The sequence below is a fragment of the Herpailurus yagouaroundi genome, unplaced genomic scaffold (assembly GCF_014898765.1).
Source record: "Herpailurus yagouaroundi ecotype Mexico unplaced genomic scaffold, PumYag 218, whole genome shotgun sequence".
NCBI classification, from domain to species: domain Eukaryota; kingdom Metazoa; phylum Chordata; class Mammalia; order Carnivora; family Felidae; genus Herpailurus; species Herpailurus yagouaroundi.
The window spans coordinates 1,667,645-1,679,644 of record NW_024412449.1 but is presented as its reverse complement, the minus strand read 5'-3'; positions in this window follow the sequence as shown (position 1 = coordinate 1,679,644).

Below are 12,000 nucleotides of genomic sequence, written 5' to 3'. Positions count from 1 at the left end.
TTTCTTAATTCTTTTTTTTAATTAAAAAAATTGTTAATGCTTATTTATTTTTGAGAGAGACAGACAGACAGAACATGAGTCTGGGAGGGGCAGAGAGAGAGGGACACACAGAATCCGAAGCAGGCTCCAGGCTCCGAGCTGTCAGCACAGAGCCCGATGCAGGGCTCAAACTCACGGACCACGAGATCATGACCTGACCCAAAGTCAGACGCTTAACCGACTGAGCCACCCAGGTGCCCCTACTTCTTAATTCTTAAATAAAGTCTTGTTGGGTTTTGTTTTGTTTTTTTACCTTTTTTACTGACTTATTTTTCAAGTCATATTATGATCAGAAATTTTGCCTGGTTATATATCAGTTATACCACGATTTAAAAAAAAAAAAAAAGAATAGAAAAGAAATGTTGCCTGTAAAATTGCTACGAAAAAAATACGTATTTAAAAAAATTTTCTTTTTGTCTTGGCAAGGGACATCTGTTTGCTAAAAGTAAATACAACCTTTAGTGAATAAGGGAAAAAAGCAGCTTTCATTGTTCCTAGTACCGGGCTTAATAACTAGTAAGTGACAATTTTAGGGCTCCGTCAGGCAGGCCACACGGATGGAGCTAATGCTCTGCTCAGAGAGTGTGACGGCAGCTCCATCCAATGTTGGTTGTTAGTCAAGGACCTTGGGGTCATCCTAGACTCCTCTCTTTCTCTTACATTTCAGTGAGGCAATCCCGTGGGTTCTACCTTTAAAATATATCAGAGTCAGACCACGTGTCGTGACTTCCATAGCGGCCACCCTGGTCCAAGCCCTGACATCTCTCTCCTGCCTATCAGTAGGCTCTTAACAGGGCTCCCTGCTGCCACTCTCACCCCCTACAGTTTGTTTTTGGCGTAGCAACAACTTGATCCTGCTAAAAGGATAGTGTGTGCTCCTCTGCTCAGAACCCTCCAGGGGTTTCCTGGCCACTCCACGGGGAAGCCCCCTTGGTAGGGCCGTTGGCACCCTCCCGACCAGCTGGAATGGCAGGGAGGTGTCGGAATGAATGGGGAGCCAACCGGGAGAGGAGGAAGAGGGGGAGGGCCCTCTGAAACAACCAAGGGACACTTTAAGGACAGCTGCTTATCAACGATCCAGCTGCTCGGGTTAATGCCATCATTATTTGGGTGTTAAAAAGAAGTGTGACCTTCCTGGTCCCAGGCTTTTAAGGCACGAATCATTTATGTTACAGTAAGTTTTGCCAAATGTTCTTGCCTAAATTTGTCTTCAGGAATGAATGATTTGCTTCCAATGCTTCCAGGTGAGCTTTCCTTTGTTGGCTGTTTCTTTGAGAGGCGAAAACAACGTAAAAGGCATTACATTTTCCTTTTAGCCAGAAGCATCTCTGCCTGTGCTTCTAATGACACCATCTGATTAATGCAAACGTGTGGGTCTTTCTGAGCCGTGCACTTTGTAAACCAACCAGTGTTGAAGCCTTTGTTGCAGCTGACCACATGAAATGGGGGGGGGGGGGGGGGGTTTCTTTCCCCCTCTGCTGGGTTGGAAGATGGCTATTCTTTATTTTCAGTGGAAGGGCATATCACCCGATATTGCACGCACTGGGATGAACACAAGAGGCCTTTATCTGGGTTACCTGATCACGGTGCTGTACAACTTTCATTACCTGATTAGCTACAAGAGACGAGAAGGGTTTTCCAAGGAAGGCTCAGATACAGCAACACTCCCAGGAGTCAACAGCCTTCTTAGCCAGGGGCACTGGTCGTCCCTATTTTGAAAAAGACCAATGTCATTTTTTTTTTTTTTTTTTTACCTAAGGAAGCTTACAAGGGGGGGGGGGGGGAGTGTACATGCGTGTGTGTGTGTGTGTGTGAGAGAGAGAGAGAGAGAGAGAGAGACACTCCTGGGATCTATATAGTTTGTCCTCTCTTTATACACCTCAAAAATGTTTCAGAAAGGAACTTCTCTACAATGTGTCTTGGGCTGTTTCTGGTCCCCGTTTCCCTGCACAAACACGGGGTTGCTTCTGTGACTAAAACAAAAATCGTCACAGAAAGCAGAACCTCACAGGCCCAGGAACCTCGGCCAAGGTTCCGCTGCCTGCCTCACGTCAGGAGGGAAGGCAACCTTACCTATCTCTTGAGCATTTACTGTGAAGTAAACACTTTGCCTCTTTACTTACCCTAAGCTTTACCTCTTCTTGTCTCTTTTATAGGACTACACACTGAGACTCATAGAGGTGATGGGAAACAGCCCGGCCCCCTCAGTGCAAGTTCTGCCTCCCCCCATCCCGCCCCAGGTCTCGGGCCTGGATTCTAGCAGCTGCTTTCCAAAGGATCTCTCCACACCGAAATCTTTCCACCAGCAGCTAGAAGGAAGTTTTCAAAGTACATTTGTGAGCAGGTGACATATACATACCCTTTACCCCCACCCTCACTGCTAAAAAAAACCCTCCCAGGTTTTTTGTTTTGTTTTGTTTCTTAAATTTGTTTTTTCAACGTTTATTTATTTTTGGGACAGAGAGAGACAGAGCATGAACGGGGGAGGGGCAGAGAGAGAGGGAGACACAGAATCGGAAACAGGCTCCAGGCTCCGAGCCATCAGCCCAGAGCCTGACGCGGGGCTCGAACTCACGGACCGCGAGATCGTGACCTGGCTGAAGTCGGACGCTTAACCGACTGCGCCACCCAGGCGCCCCTTTTTTTTTTTCCAGGTTTTTTAATTAATCTTTGCACAAAGACCAGATGCCTCGTGGTACCCAATCTGCCCATCGTCTCTCTCCAGCCTCATCTTGCCCCGCTCTGCCTTCATCCTCTGGGCTCCCACCCACTGTGCTGCACCGTGCTGCTGGCTGGCCCAGGACTCTGCCACATTCTCGCCTCCACCCCGAGGAGCCCCGCGGGCCCAGCTTCCAGGAGCCACTCGGGCCTCATTCACTCCCATTCACCCTTAAGCTCACAGCTCACCCCTGGCTTCACCAGGCCAGCTACATTTGCTCCCTTAGAGTCCCGTGTATGGCTTCCTTCGGAGCCCTCGCCACCATTTCAGACAGGCATTTTTATCTTAGGAGCGTTTGATGATCTTCTGACTTCCTCTCTAGACTGGCGCGGACTGGGTCTTTTGTTCTTTTCACGAGCTGTATTTTGAACACTTTACACGGTGCCAGGCCCAAGATCGGCAATCCAGATTTGCTGTGCGAATATGCCTGAAGGGGAAGGAATACAGCAACACCTGAGTGGATGGAAAGCCAGGATTTAAACACGGCTGTGTTCATTCCATTGCCTCACACCCTCTCTCCAACTATTTGCCTCCTGACTTTAAAGATATTGGTTAAACTTCGTACATGGTCCTCCCTTGCACAGGACCAGTAAACATAGAATTGGTCATGTCTGGGGCACCTGGGTGGCTCAGTCGGTGAAGCACCCGACTCTTGGTTTCGGCTCAGGTCATGATCTCACAGTTCGTGGGGTGGAGCCCTGCATGGGGCTCTGCGTTGACAGCGAGGAGCCTGCTTGGGATCCTCTGTCTCCTTCTCTCTCTGCCTCTCCCCTGCTCACTCTCTCTCTCTCTCTGTCTCAAAATAAATAAACATTTAAAAAAATTGCTCATGTCTTTTCCAGCTGCTTGAAAAACTGCCACTGATACCAAAACTTTCTGCTTCCACGTCTCCCTCGTTAGAAACTTCTCATGTCAGCTTTGGGTAAGGGATGCCTGTTTTCTTGCTCTGTTTTCTAGACTGTCTCCCCATCGCCGCGTCTCATTTCCCTCCTGTCCCAGTCCTCCTAGGCTGAGACTATTCCCTTTTTTGCTCTCCCAGGACTCAGGCACGTGTCACAGCAGCTGGCCCCCAGGAGGCAGTGAGCCGGGAGGATGGGCCATTTGAGAGCACAGGTGAATGGGCAACTGTGAGCGGGAAAATCAAGGTGCAGGTCAGCAAGAGATCCCCCATTTGGGGTACCAACTTCCCACTGTGTTTCAGAAATTAATGTGACAGATTTAAAAAAAAATGCATGGTGGACCTAGTCTTCAAGTTCTAGTGGTTCCCTCGAAAGCGTGTAAAGCTTTAAGTCCTCGTATCTGCAGCTAGAGCAAAAACCACTTTGCACTCACCCTAATCGACTCTTACTCGGTACCGGCTGTGGTTCAGACTCCATGCAAGGCCCGAGGACACAGGGCTGAACGGGGCACAGGGCCTACCTCCAGCGCAGCGGTGGAGAAGGTTCTGGGACAAAGGTGGACAGCACGCTCTACCGGAGAATGGATGCCACCAGGGAGGGAACAAGGCCCGCTGTGGAGGAGAGGGCTGAGGGTGGGGAGACAGCCGGGAAAGCAGAGAGACAGTAACAGAACACGTCAGCTGGAGTTGGGGGATACAGAGAAGTTCATCCGGCAGTGGCGGGAAAGGGTAAACCAGGCTGAGGGAGGAGCCCGCAAAGTGCGAACACCGGAAGCGGAACGTGATTTTGCAGAGTGGTGTCTCGAACCGCTGAAGCGCTGGGTGTGCGTTAAAGCGGCGGCACGGCGTCATTTATTGCCCAGATCCGGACACCTTTGAGGGTAAAGTGGCACCGTCTTGGTCATGATGGCAGGCCCGCGGGCATAAACCAGGACGGTTCCAGGCGAATCAGGCTGTGCCGCCACCTAGGTGGACGGGAGAAGGCCGTGACCGACACTAGCCCAGGTGGTGGGTGGGACAGGGACTGAAGCGTGGAAACCTGCCCGGGAGCCAGGATTGGATCCTCTCGGCACTGAGATGTCATCGAAGGGTTGGAGGCCCAGTAGTGGTGTGATGGCTCCTGTGTTGTAGGAAGACCGCCCGGTAGCTGCAGTGAGGAGTCAAGGTGCGCGAAAAAGGACTAGACTGTAAGCTTTACAAGAGTGGGGCTCACAGCCCTGTATCTGGAATTTGCATACGCCGTGGCCAGCACGATGTCTGGCATAGCGAGGAGCTGGGCAAACATTCCAAATGCAAGACTTGCCCTGACCCCTGTCTTCAAAAATCGCAATCCCCTCCCCCACCATGCTGGGCAGCCTCCCCTTTTCCCCTCCCTTATCGCTGGGCTTATCGCTCCTGGCCGACTCCACGTGTGTCTGGGTCCCTCGAGAGCTCAAGCTCCTCCGGGGCAGGACTTTGACCTGTTTTGTTCACTGGTCTCCCCAGCACCTAATGCAAAGGAGACGCTCAACCCGTGTCCGTTGATAGAAGACGGAGGCCGGGACGCTTGGAGTCTGACAGCTGTGCCGATGTGAGGATCCGGAAGGGGCGACGGGGCAGGGATGAAGACATAGGACATTCGCAGTGAGACATGTCTGCCTCTGTCCTGGGATGCCCTGGTCAGAGCCTGCCCATCTTTGTGGCTCCTTCCGTAGCCCCGCCGTGCTGTGATCTGCAGGGAGTCGGTGTGAGGGACGCCCCAGGTCTCCTGGATGTGAATAGCTAATAGCTCCCTGCCCTCTGCTCGTCCAGCCAAGGTCCCAAGTGCCCACTGCTTGCCTGTGAGCGTTTCATGGGAGGACGGCGTTTGCCACGCTGGCAAGCGGGAAGGAACACGAGGTCACAAGGTATGCTTTCAAGCCCTTGTGTTTTCAGTTCGTGAGATCGAGGCACCTCTCCTCTTTCCCATTGGCTCCGTCTCCTCTTGGACCTGCTCCGAGGGCCCTGCTCCTGAGCTGGTGGGCGTCTCTTCCTGCAGGGGCGGCTTTCTCTCCAGTTGTTTAATTTCCTTTACATGACTTCCTGTGCCTTACCACTGCCACCAAATACCTTGGACAAGTGGGCCTTCGTAACCTTCCTCAGGATAAATTCAGCCCGTAACCGAACCTCTTCTAGAACCCCAAACGACTAAGAGTGTAAGGGCCCTCCAAACTGCTCAAGCTTCCACCTGGGCCACATTTCAGTTCCAAGCCTTCCTCGCGGCTGCTTCTGGGAAACCTATGGCATGTCCTTCATGTCAACAACCCCCCACCTGGCGACTTGCCCGGGCCTGCCTGGACGTGCCAGAGACTGAGCGGTGGTAACAGACTGGGCTTCTCTGTCACAACCACATTCCAGGCTGTGCTGGCACTAGGGCGGGGACGGAGGGCTGGGACAGGGATGTTGTGATTAGATCCCGAGGCTCCAGGTCCTGCCATCTGGAAAGGGCAGCTGGCGGGGACTGCTCGGAGACTGGGGACGTGGGGGGACCACAGTTAGCAGAACTGACACGGAGGACGCAGGGCTCATGGTGGAATTCTGAGATAGGTCAGTGTCCAATGGTGAGCTAGCAGCTAAGAGATGGTTGTGGACCCTGAGGTGGAATGTTTGAGTCTGGGTGCAGACACTGCAGAGGAATTAAAAACTAAGACAACAGATGTCATCACACGTGGCCGTGCCCATTTTCACGAGTTAGGCCTGTTGGGGAAATGGCGCCAACAGCCAAAGGCCAAGAGTGTGCTGGTGAAGATGCACAAGAGGAACACGAGGAGGAAGGGGTCACTCAGGCTTCAGCCCCACTGGCTGGAGTCCCTACCACTCTCACTCCATTCTCGCGAAAGCACACAGCTTGCTTTCAGTTTAGGACCTGTTCTTCCCTGTAGGTGCCCAGACATTTTCCTGGGTTCAACCTTCCATTGGGGTTGATTCCGATGGCTGTAGTACGTGGTTCACTCATTCATCTGCAGCTCCTTGAAGCCATCAGCAGGTCCCGAGTTGGTCCTGAGGTACAGCTTGGTCAAAACACAGCCCCTGCCTGCAGAAATCTCCCCGTCCAGGGGCGCCTGGGTGGCTCAGTCGGTTGAGCATCCGACTTCAGCTCAGGTCGTGATCTCGTGGTTTGTGAGTTTGAGCCCCGCGTCGGGCTCTGTGCCAACAGCTCAGAGCCTGGAGCCTGCTTCGGATTCTGTGTCTCCCCCTCTTACTTGCCCTCCCCTGCTCATGCTCTGTCTCTGTCTCTCAACAATAAACAAAACATTAAAAAAAAAAAAAAAAAAGATTTTAAGAAAGCTCCCAGTCCAGTGCAGGAGCCAGCTAGTGGCTAGGGAGTTATAAGTCCTATTACAGGGGCAGACCTAGAGGGCCACGGGAGCACATAGGCGGATGCCATCTTAGGTTTGGTCCCCCAGAGAGATCGATGTGTCTGATACGTTCCTGATGTTTCAAGTAATGCTTTCAGGAGGAACCAGTAAAAGAGTGGAAGAAGCAGGACAAGGGAAGAGACCCAAAAAAGTTGAGCACAACTTTGCTTCGAGAAGGTTCCACCTTCTCACTGGAGAACTCTGCAGTGTATGTCAGGCCTCGGTTTTGTCCCAGCAGGAGGGGAAGAGCCTAGGCTTTGAGACTCCTGTCCTTCCAGTCATAGGCTAAGGGGGACTGTGAGGACAGGCACATACCTTCCCAGACTCTATGCACACAGGGGCCAGCGGGCCCAGGGCAGTTCTTCTGGAGAAGAGTCACAGGTACAGGAGGCAGAAAGCCAAACATTCCAAAGGGGAAAACAAGGAAGCTGACAAGCCAGGGAGGGGCACAGAGAAACAGCAAAGGGATCTGAGGGGATCTGGATGGAGGTCAACGTCTGATACAGGCACCCAACCCGACATGATGGGTCAACATAAGCTTTTGGGGAAGGCCATGCCACACCTAGGAGGTGGAAGGGAGTCATGAAACCGGGGATGTGTGACAGGCTTGAGGTGGGGTGATGGTAGGGGAGGGCGGTCAGGGCAGGAAGCAAATGCTCTGTGATAACCACATTCAAGGGGGCCCCTCCCCTTTCTGGGGTGGCTCCTGTACCCAGGTCTCAGCAATTTGTAATCACCAAGATAACAACATCGGGATACCCACGTCTGTTCCCAGGGAAAGAAAACAAACAAGAGCACATACTATTACCTGGTTTCTTTGGAGAAGAACGATGTGTTGTTGAGAACAATGTCCGCTTCTGACGTTGCTCAGCCAGTGTGTGTCTGTCAGGACCACCGACTCCGTGGTAGGGGAAACTGTACCCAAAGCCACACAGCGTGTCTGCTTCTGAGCCCCACTCAGGAGCACCTGCTCTCACCCGTCACCTCTCCTGAAGCTGGCTGCCCTGGGACCCAGGACAGGCTACCAAGTTAGAGGAACAACCTGCCTTCCATTTGTGTCAAACTCTCTTCTGGAAGACAGGAGAAGTGCCCGGCCAGGGGAGGAGATGAGTCTCCTCAACACCTTCTGTTGGAAGCATTTTCAAAGCGAAGACAAATTTGCCGGAGAAGACATTGGCCTTCCTCCAACTCCCCTTCTAACTTTCACAGATATCGGCACTTTCGTGGCCTTTGATTCCAGAACATCTACATCTTGGTGACTGCAGCACAGAACGTGTTTGGCCTCTGGAACACAAATGTAATATCTTTGTCTCTGCTTCAAACACGGACACTTAATTTTTTAACCTGCAGAAAATGCTCAACAGTCACTAAACCTAAAGAGCAGAAAGTCAGACTGATGTGTTTGACAGATGGGGAAACTGAGGCAGATGGGGACAGTGATTACTGGGGAGTGACAGGGACAGGTCTAGAACATGGGTGTTTGGTCACCTGCCTTGCATGCAGGCCTGCTTATGAGGACTTCTGACTCTCAAAACCTACACTCCGCTTTCGCCTGGGAAGTCGTGGACACCGCTGAAAACCCTGCTTCATCAGTGATGGGGTGAAACCCCTCCAGCTGTACTACCGTTGGGAAATGGCGGCCATCTCTTAATTGGACTGCCTAGTCCACGTCCCCCAAATGGAAATGTTTTCTTACCCCTGTACCATTTGCTCAGTTTCCGCTGAAAAACCTTAAATCTATTTTAGGACCAAATGAAGCTTCTAGTTGTTCTGCTAAGTATCTCCTCCACAGGTGTTTTCTCTGGTTGTGCAGGAACCACCTTTTGGTCCAGGTGGTCGGCTCCTCCTCCATCAGTGTGTGAGCGATGGTCACTCCTTAGTGTGCAGATGGGTGTACGAGTCTTGCTTCCCCTCTGGGGCATATGGGTATTTTTTTGTGCCTTCTGTGTTTGTTAGGGTTTTCTAGAGAAACAGAACCAATAGGATACATATATATTTTACATATATACGTCGTAAGGATTTGGCTCTCGTGATTGTGGAGGCTGAGAATTCCCAAGATCTGCAGGGTGAACCGTCAGACTGGAGACCCAGGAAAGCCACTGGTATAGTTCAAGTCTGAAGGATGGCAGGTTACAGACACAGGAAGAGCCAACCTTTTAGCTTAAAGGCCAGAGAAGAGAAACCACGTCCCAGCTTAAAGGCAATCAGCCTTTTGTTTTGTTCAGGCCTTTAACTCGTTGCATGAGACCCACCTACATTGGGGTGTGGGGTGGGGGCAATCTGTTTTACTCAGTCTACCAATCCAAACGTGACTGTCATCCAAAAACACTCCCGCAGAAACAGCCAGCATAATGTTTGACCAAATATCTGGGTACCCCATGGCCCAGGCAAAACACATAAAATTAACCATTACACCTTCCTAAAGAAATTCAAGCAATTTGTCAAATTCAAGCAATTCCTCCAAAAGAGAAGTGCTCGATTGTAAGAATATGGAACCAAGCTGTGATGAGGCTAAGGAAAATCATCATCTAAGAATCATTTCAAGGAAATAAATAGAAGACATATGCCTTTACTTGGCCTTGATATAAAGGAGGGGGAAAAAAAGTTCTACCCTAACATACACATCCATGAAAGGAAACTCCAAATGATTTTCTCACAGTTACATGAAGGCAGCAGTGGGTCACGACCATGCTGCTTCTCCCTCCATATGACTCCATCTGAATCACCCTGGGCAGTGACCACGGTCTCCTTGGGCAAATAGCAGTAGGGGAGGTGAGCAGGTAGTAAACTCCAACTTATGAAAGGAGGGGCCAGAAGCTTAGATGATGGTCCGCAGGCTCTGTTTCCACTACTAAAGGGAAGAAGGGAATGAAAGCATGTCTAGGAAGAAGTGAAATCAACCCATATTGTTCCCCTGGACTCAACTGTGATGTCCCTTTGGGATATCAGCTTTCAATCTCTGTAGTGCAGAATGGCACGAAGAAGCAGTGAGCCCTCCACACGGTGCAGGCTTCAGTGGTGTGACCCGGAGTTCAGTTTCAGGGGCACGGACTTCACTTCTCTCACCATCGATATAAGCCCATATTCAGGGTTTCCACGAGCATCATCATCACCATCGTCATCACGTCACTATCATCATCCTCAAACCCACAAATGTTGGATTCCCTTTAAACTTGAAAAACTAGAAATCCAGTTCCTGGTTCATGCAAACCAGTCAACCTGATTTATTTTAGGTAAGTCTGTTTTGATCGTTATTTTCAGGCGGAAACATTCAGTGCAGCCAATACAGTGTGCATGGTGCAGCACGAAACTCCACTGGGGTACACAGGTGGGTGAGGCGTGCTTTGTCTCTGTCTTCCAGGGGCTTCCACTTACAGGAGGATGGCTCACGCCGCGCGCCCCCCCCCCGCGCCGCCCCGGGCGGGGGCGGTGTCAGAAAGGATTCCAAAACAGCGAATGGTTGAGATGAGCCTAAAATTAGCAACTATGTGGTTTATCATCCAAGTCAGGTCCTTATGAGCTAAAAAGGGAGGCCGGTTAATTATTACTCCTGGGCAGCAAGCACCAACCAGGGCTGTCCTGAGCAAACCAGGTACATTCTAGCCTTAGAGGATGCAGCAATCTCATGGTCCCAGCTAAGACCAAAATTACTAATTTCAGGGTCGGGTGCTGTCTTGGCCTTTGGCTGAGAGTAAGCAATAGGAAAAAAAGACGGGATGTGTCCACACCAAACTTGGTTGCAAGTAACAGAAACAGCACTCAGACTAGCTTGGGCAACAAGGGGACTCTTTGGGGTCATGTAACCATGGGATGACCCAAATTAGAGAACTGGGATGTGGACTCCGTCAGCCCTCCATTGCTCACGTGTGTGCTGTCTCTCCCGATCTCAGCTTCTCTCCGTGTATCAGCCTTATCCTCTCAAAGGTGCTTTCTCTCCAAAGATGGACCTATGGTCCCCAAAGTTGCAGGTTCACATCTTCTCTGCCTCACCATCTGAAGAAAGCTTTTCTTGGTCCCATTTAAAAAAAACAAATTGCAGGGGACTGTTCTGATTGGTCTGGTTCGGGTCATGTGACCATTCCCTGGACCAACTTCTACAGCCAAGGGGAGGGTGTCGGTCTCCTCTAAAACCCTGTTGGCTGCCAGGGTTGAGATTCTCCAAATGAAGGAGGGCTATTTCTAGAAGAAGGAGGGAGTGTTGAGTGGGCAAAGTAACACACATTCATGACAGGGCACTTTGAAAATATCTGTATTTCATAAGTATAAACCATCTAGCTGGATATTCTCAATTTGAAAGCAGACTTTGCCCCCTAAGTTTTCTTGTTTGGTTGCCTACACTGACCAAGGACCCAAATGATTACCAAGGAGCCACTGTGCTGTGGTCTGTGGAGGAAACGTACAGCAAGGATGGTCATTCCTAAGTCCAGAGCAGAGAATAAATCCCTCAGTTTGCAGACAAGCAGTTACAGAGCTCAACCAACCAACCAGCCACGCATTGGCTTCCATGATAGTTTCAAGAAAGTTGCAGAGAGGGAGACACAGGTAAAGGAAAACACACAGAGACTCTAGATCAGAGAAAATAGAATTATTTATAGACTGAAATTTGGGGAAAACTTAAGTTCTTTGATGTTCATCAGTCCCATCTCTTAAATTAAAAGATTAATACCTTCCTCACTGGTATTGAGAGGGTTGAATAATGTAACATAGATAAAAGGACTAAAAGAATTTGTTTCCTCCTCCCCTGCCTCAAGCCAGTTGAGGAGTTTATATGAATAATTAAGGAAGGTTTCTGAAATACATAGGTCTAGAAAAATGCTTTGAGGGAAGCGATGCCCTATTTCCCAATAAGCTGGCATTAAGGGGCAACACATGAGGATGATTGGTATTTTTTCATTTCTTACAAAGCTGGTTTGGCACCTCTTCCTCTTCTGTTTACATCCCTGTGGCAATTATCATTTTTACCACTC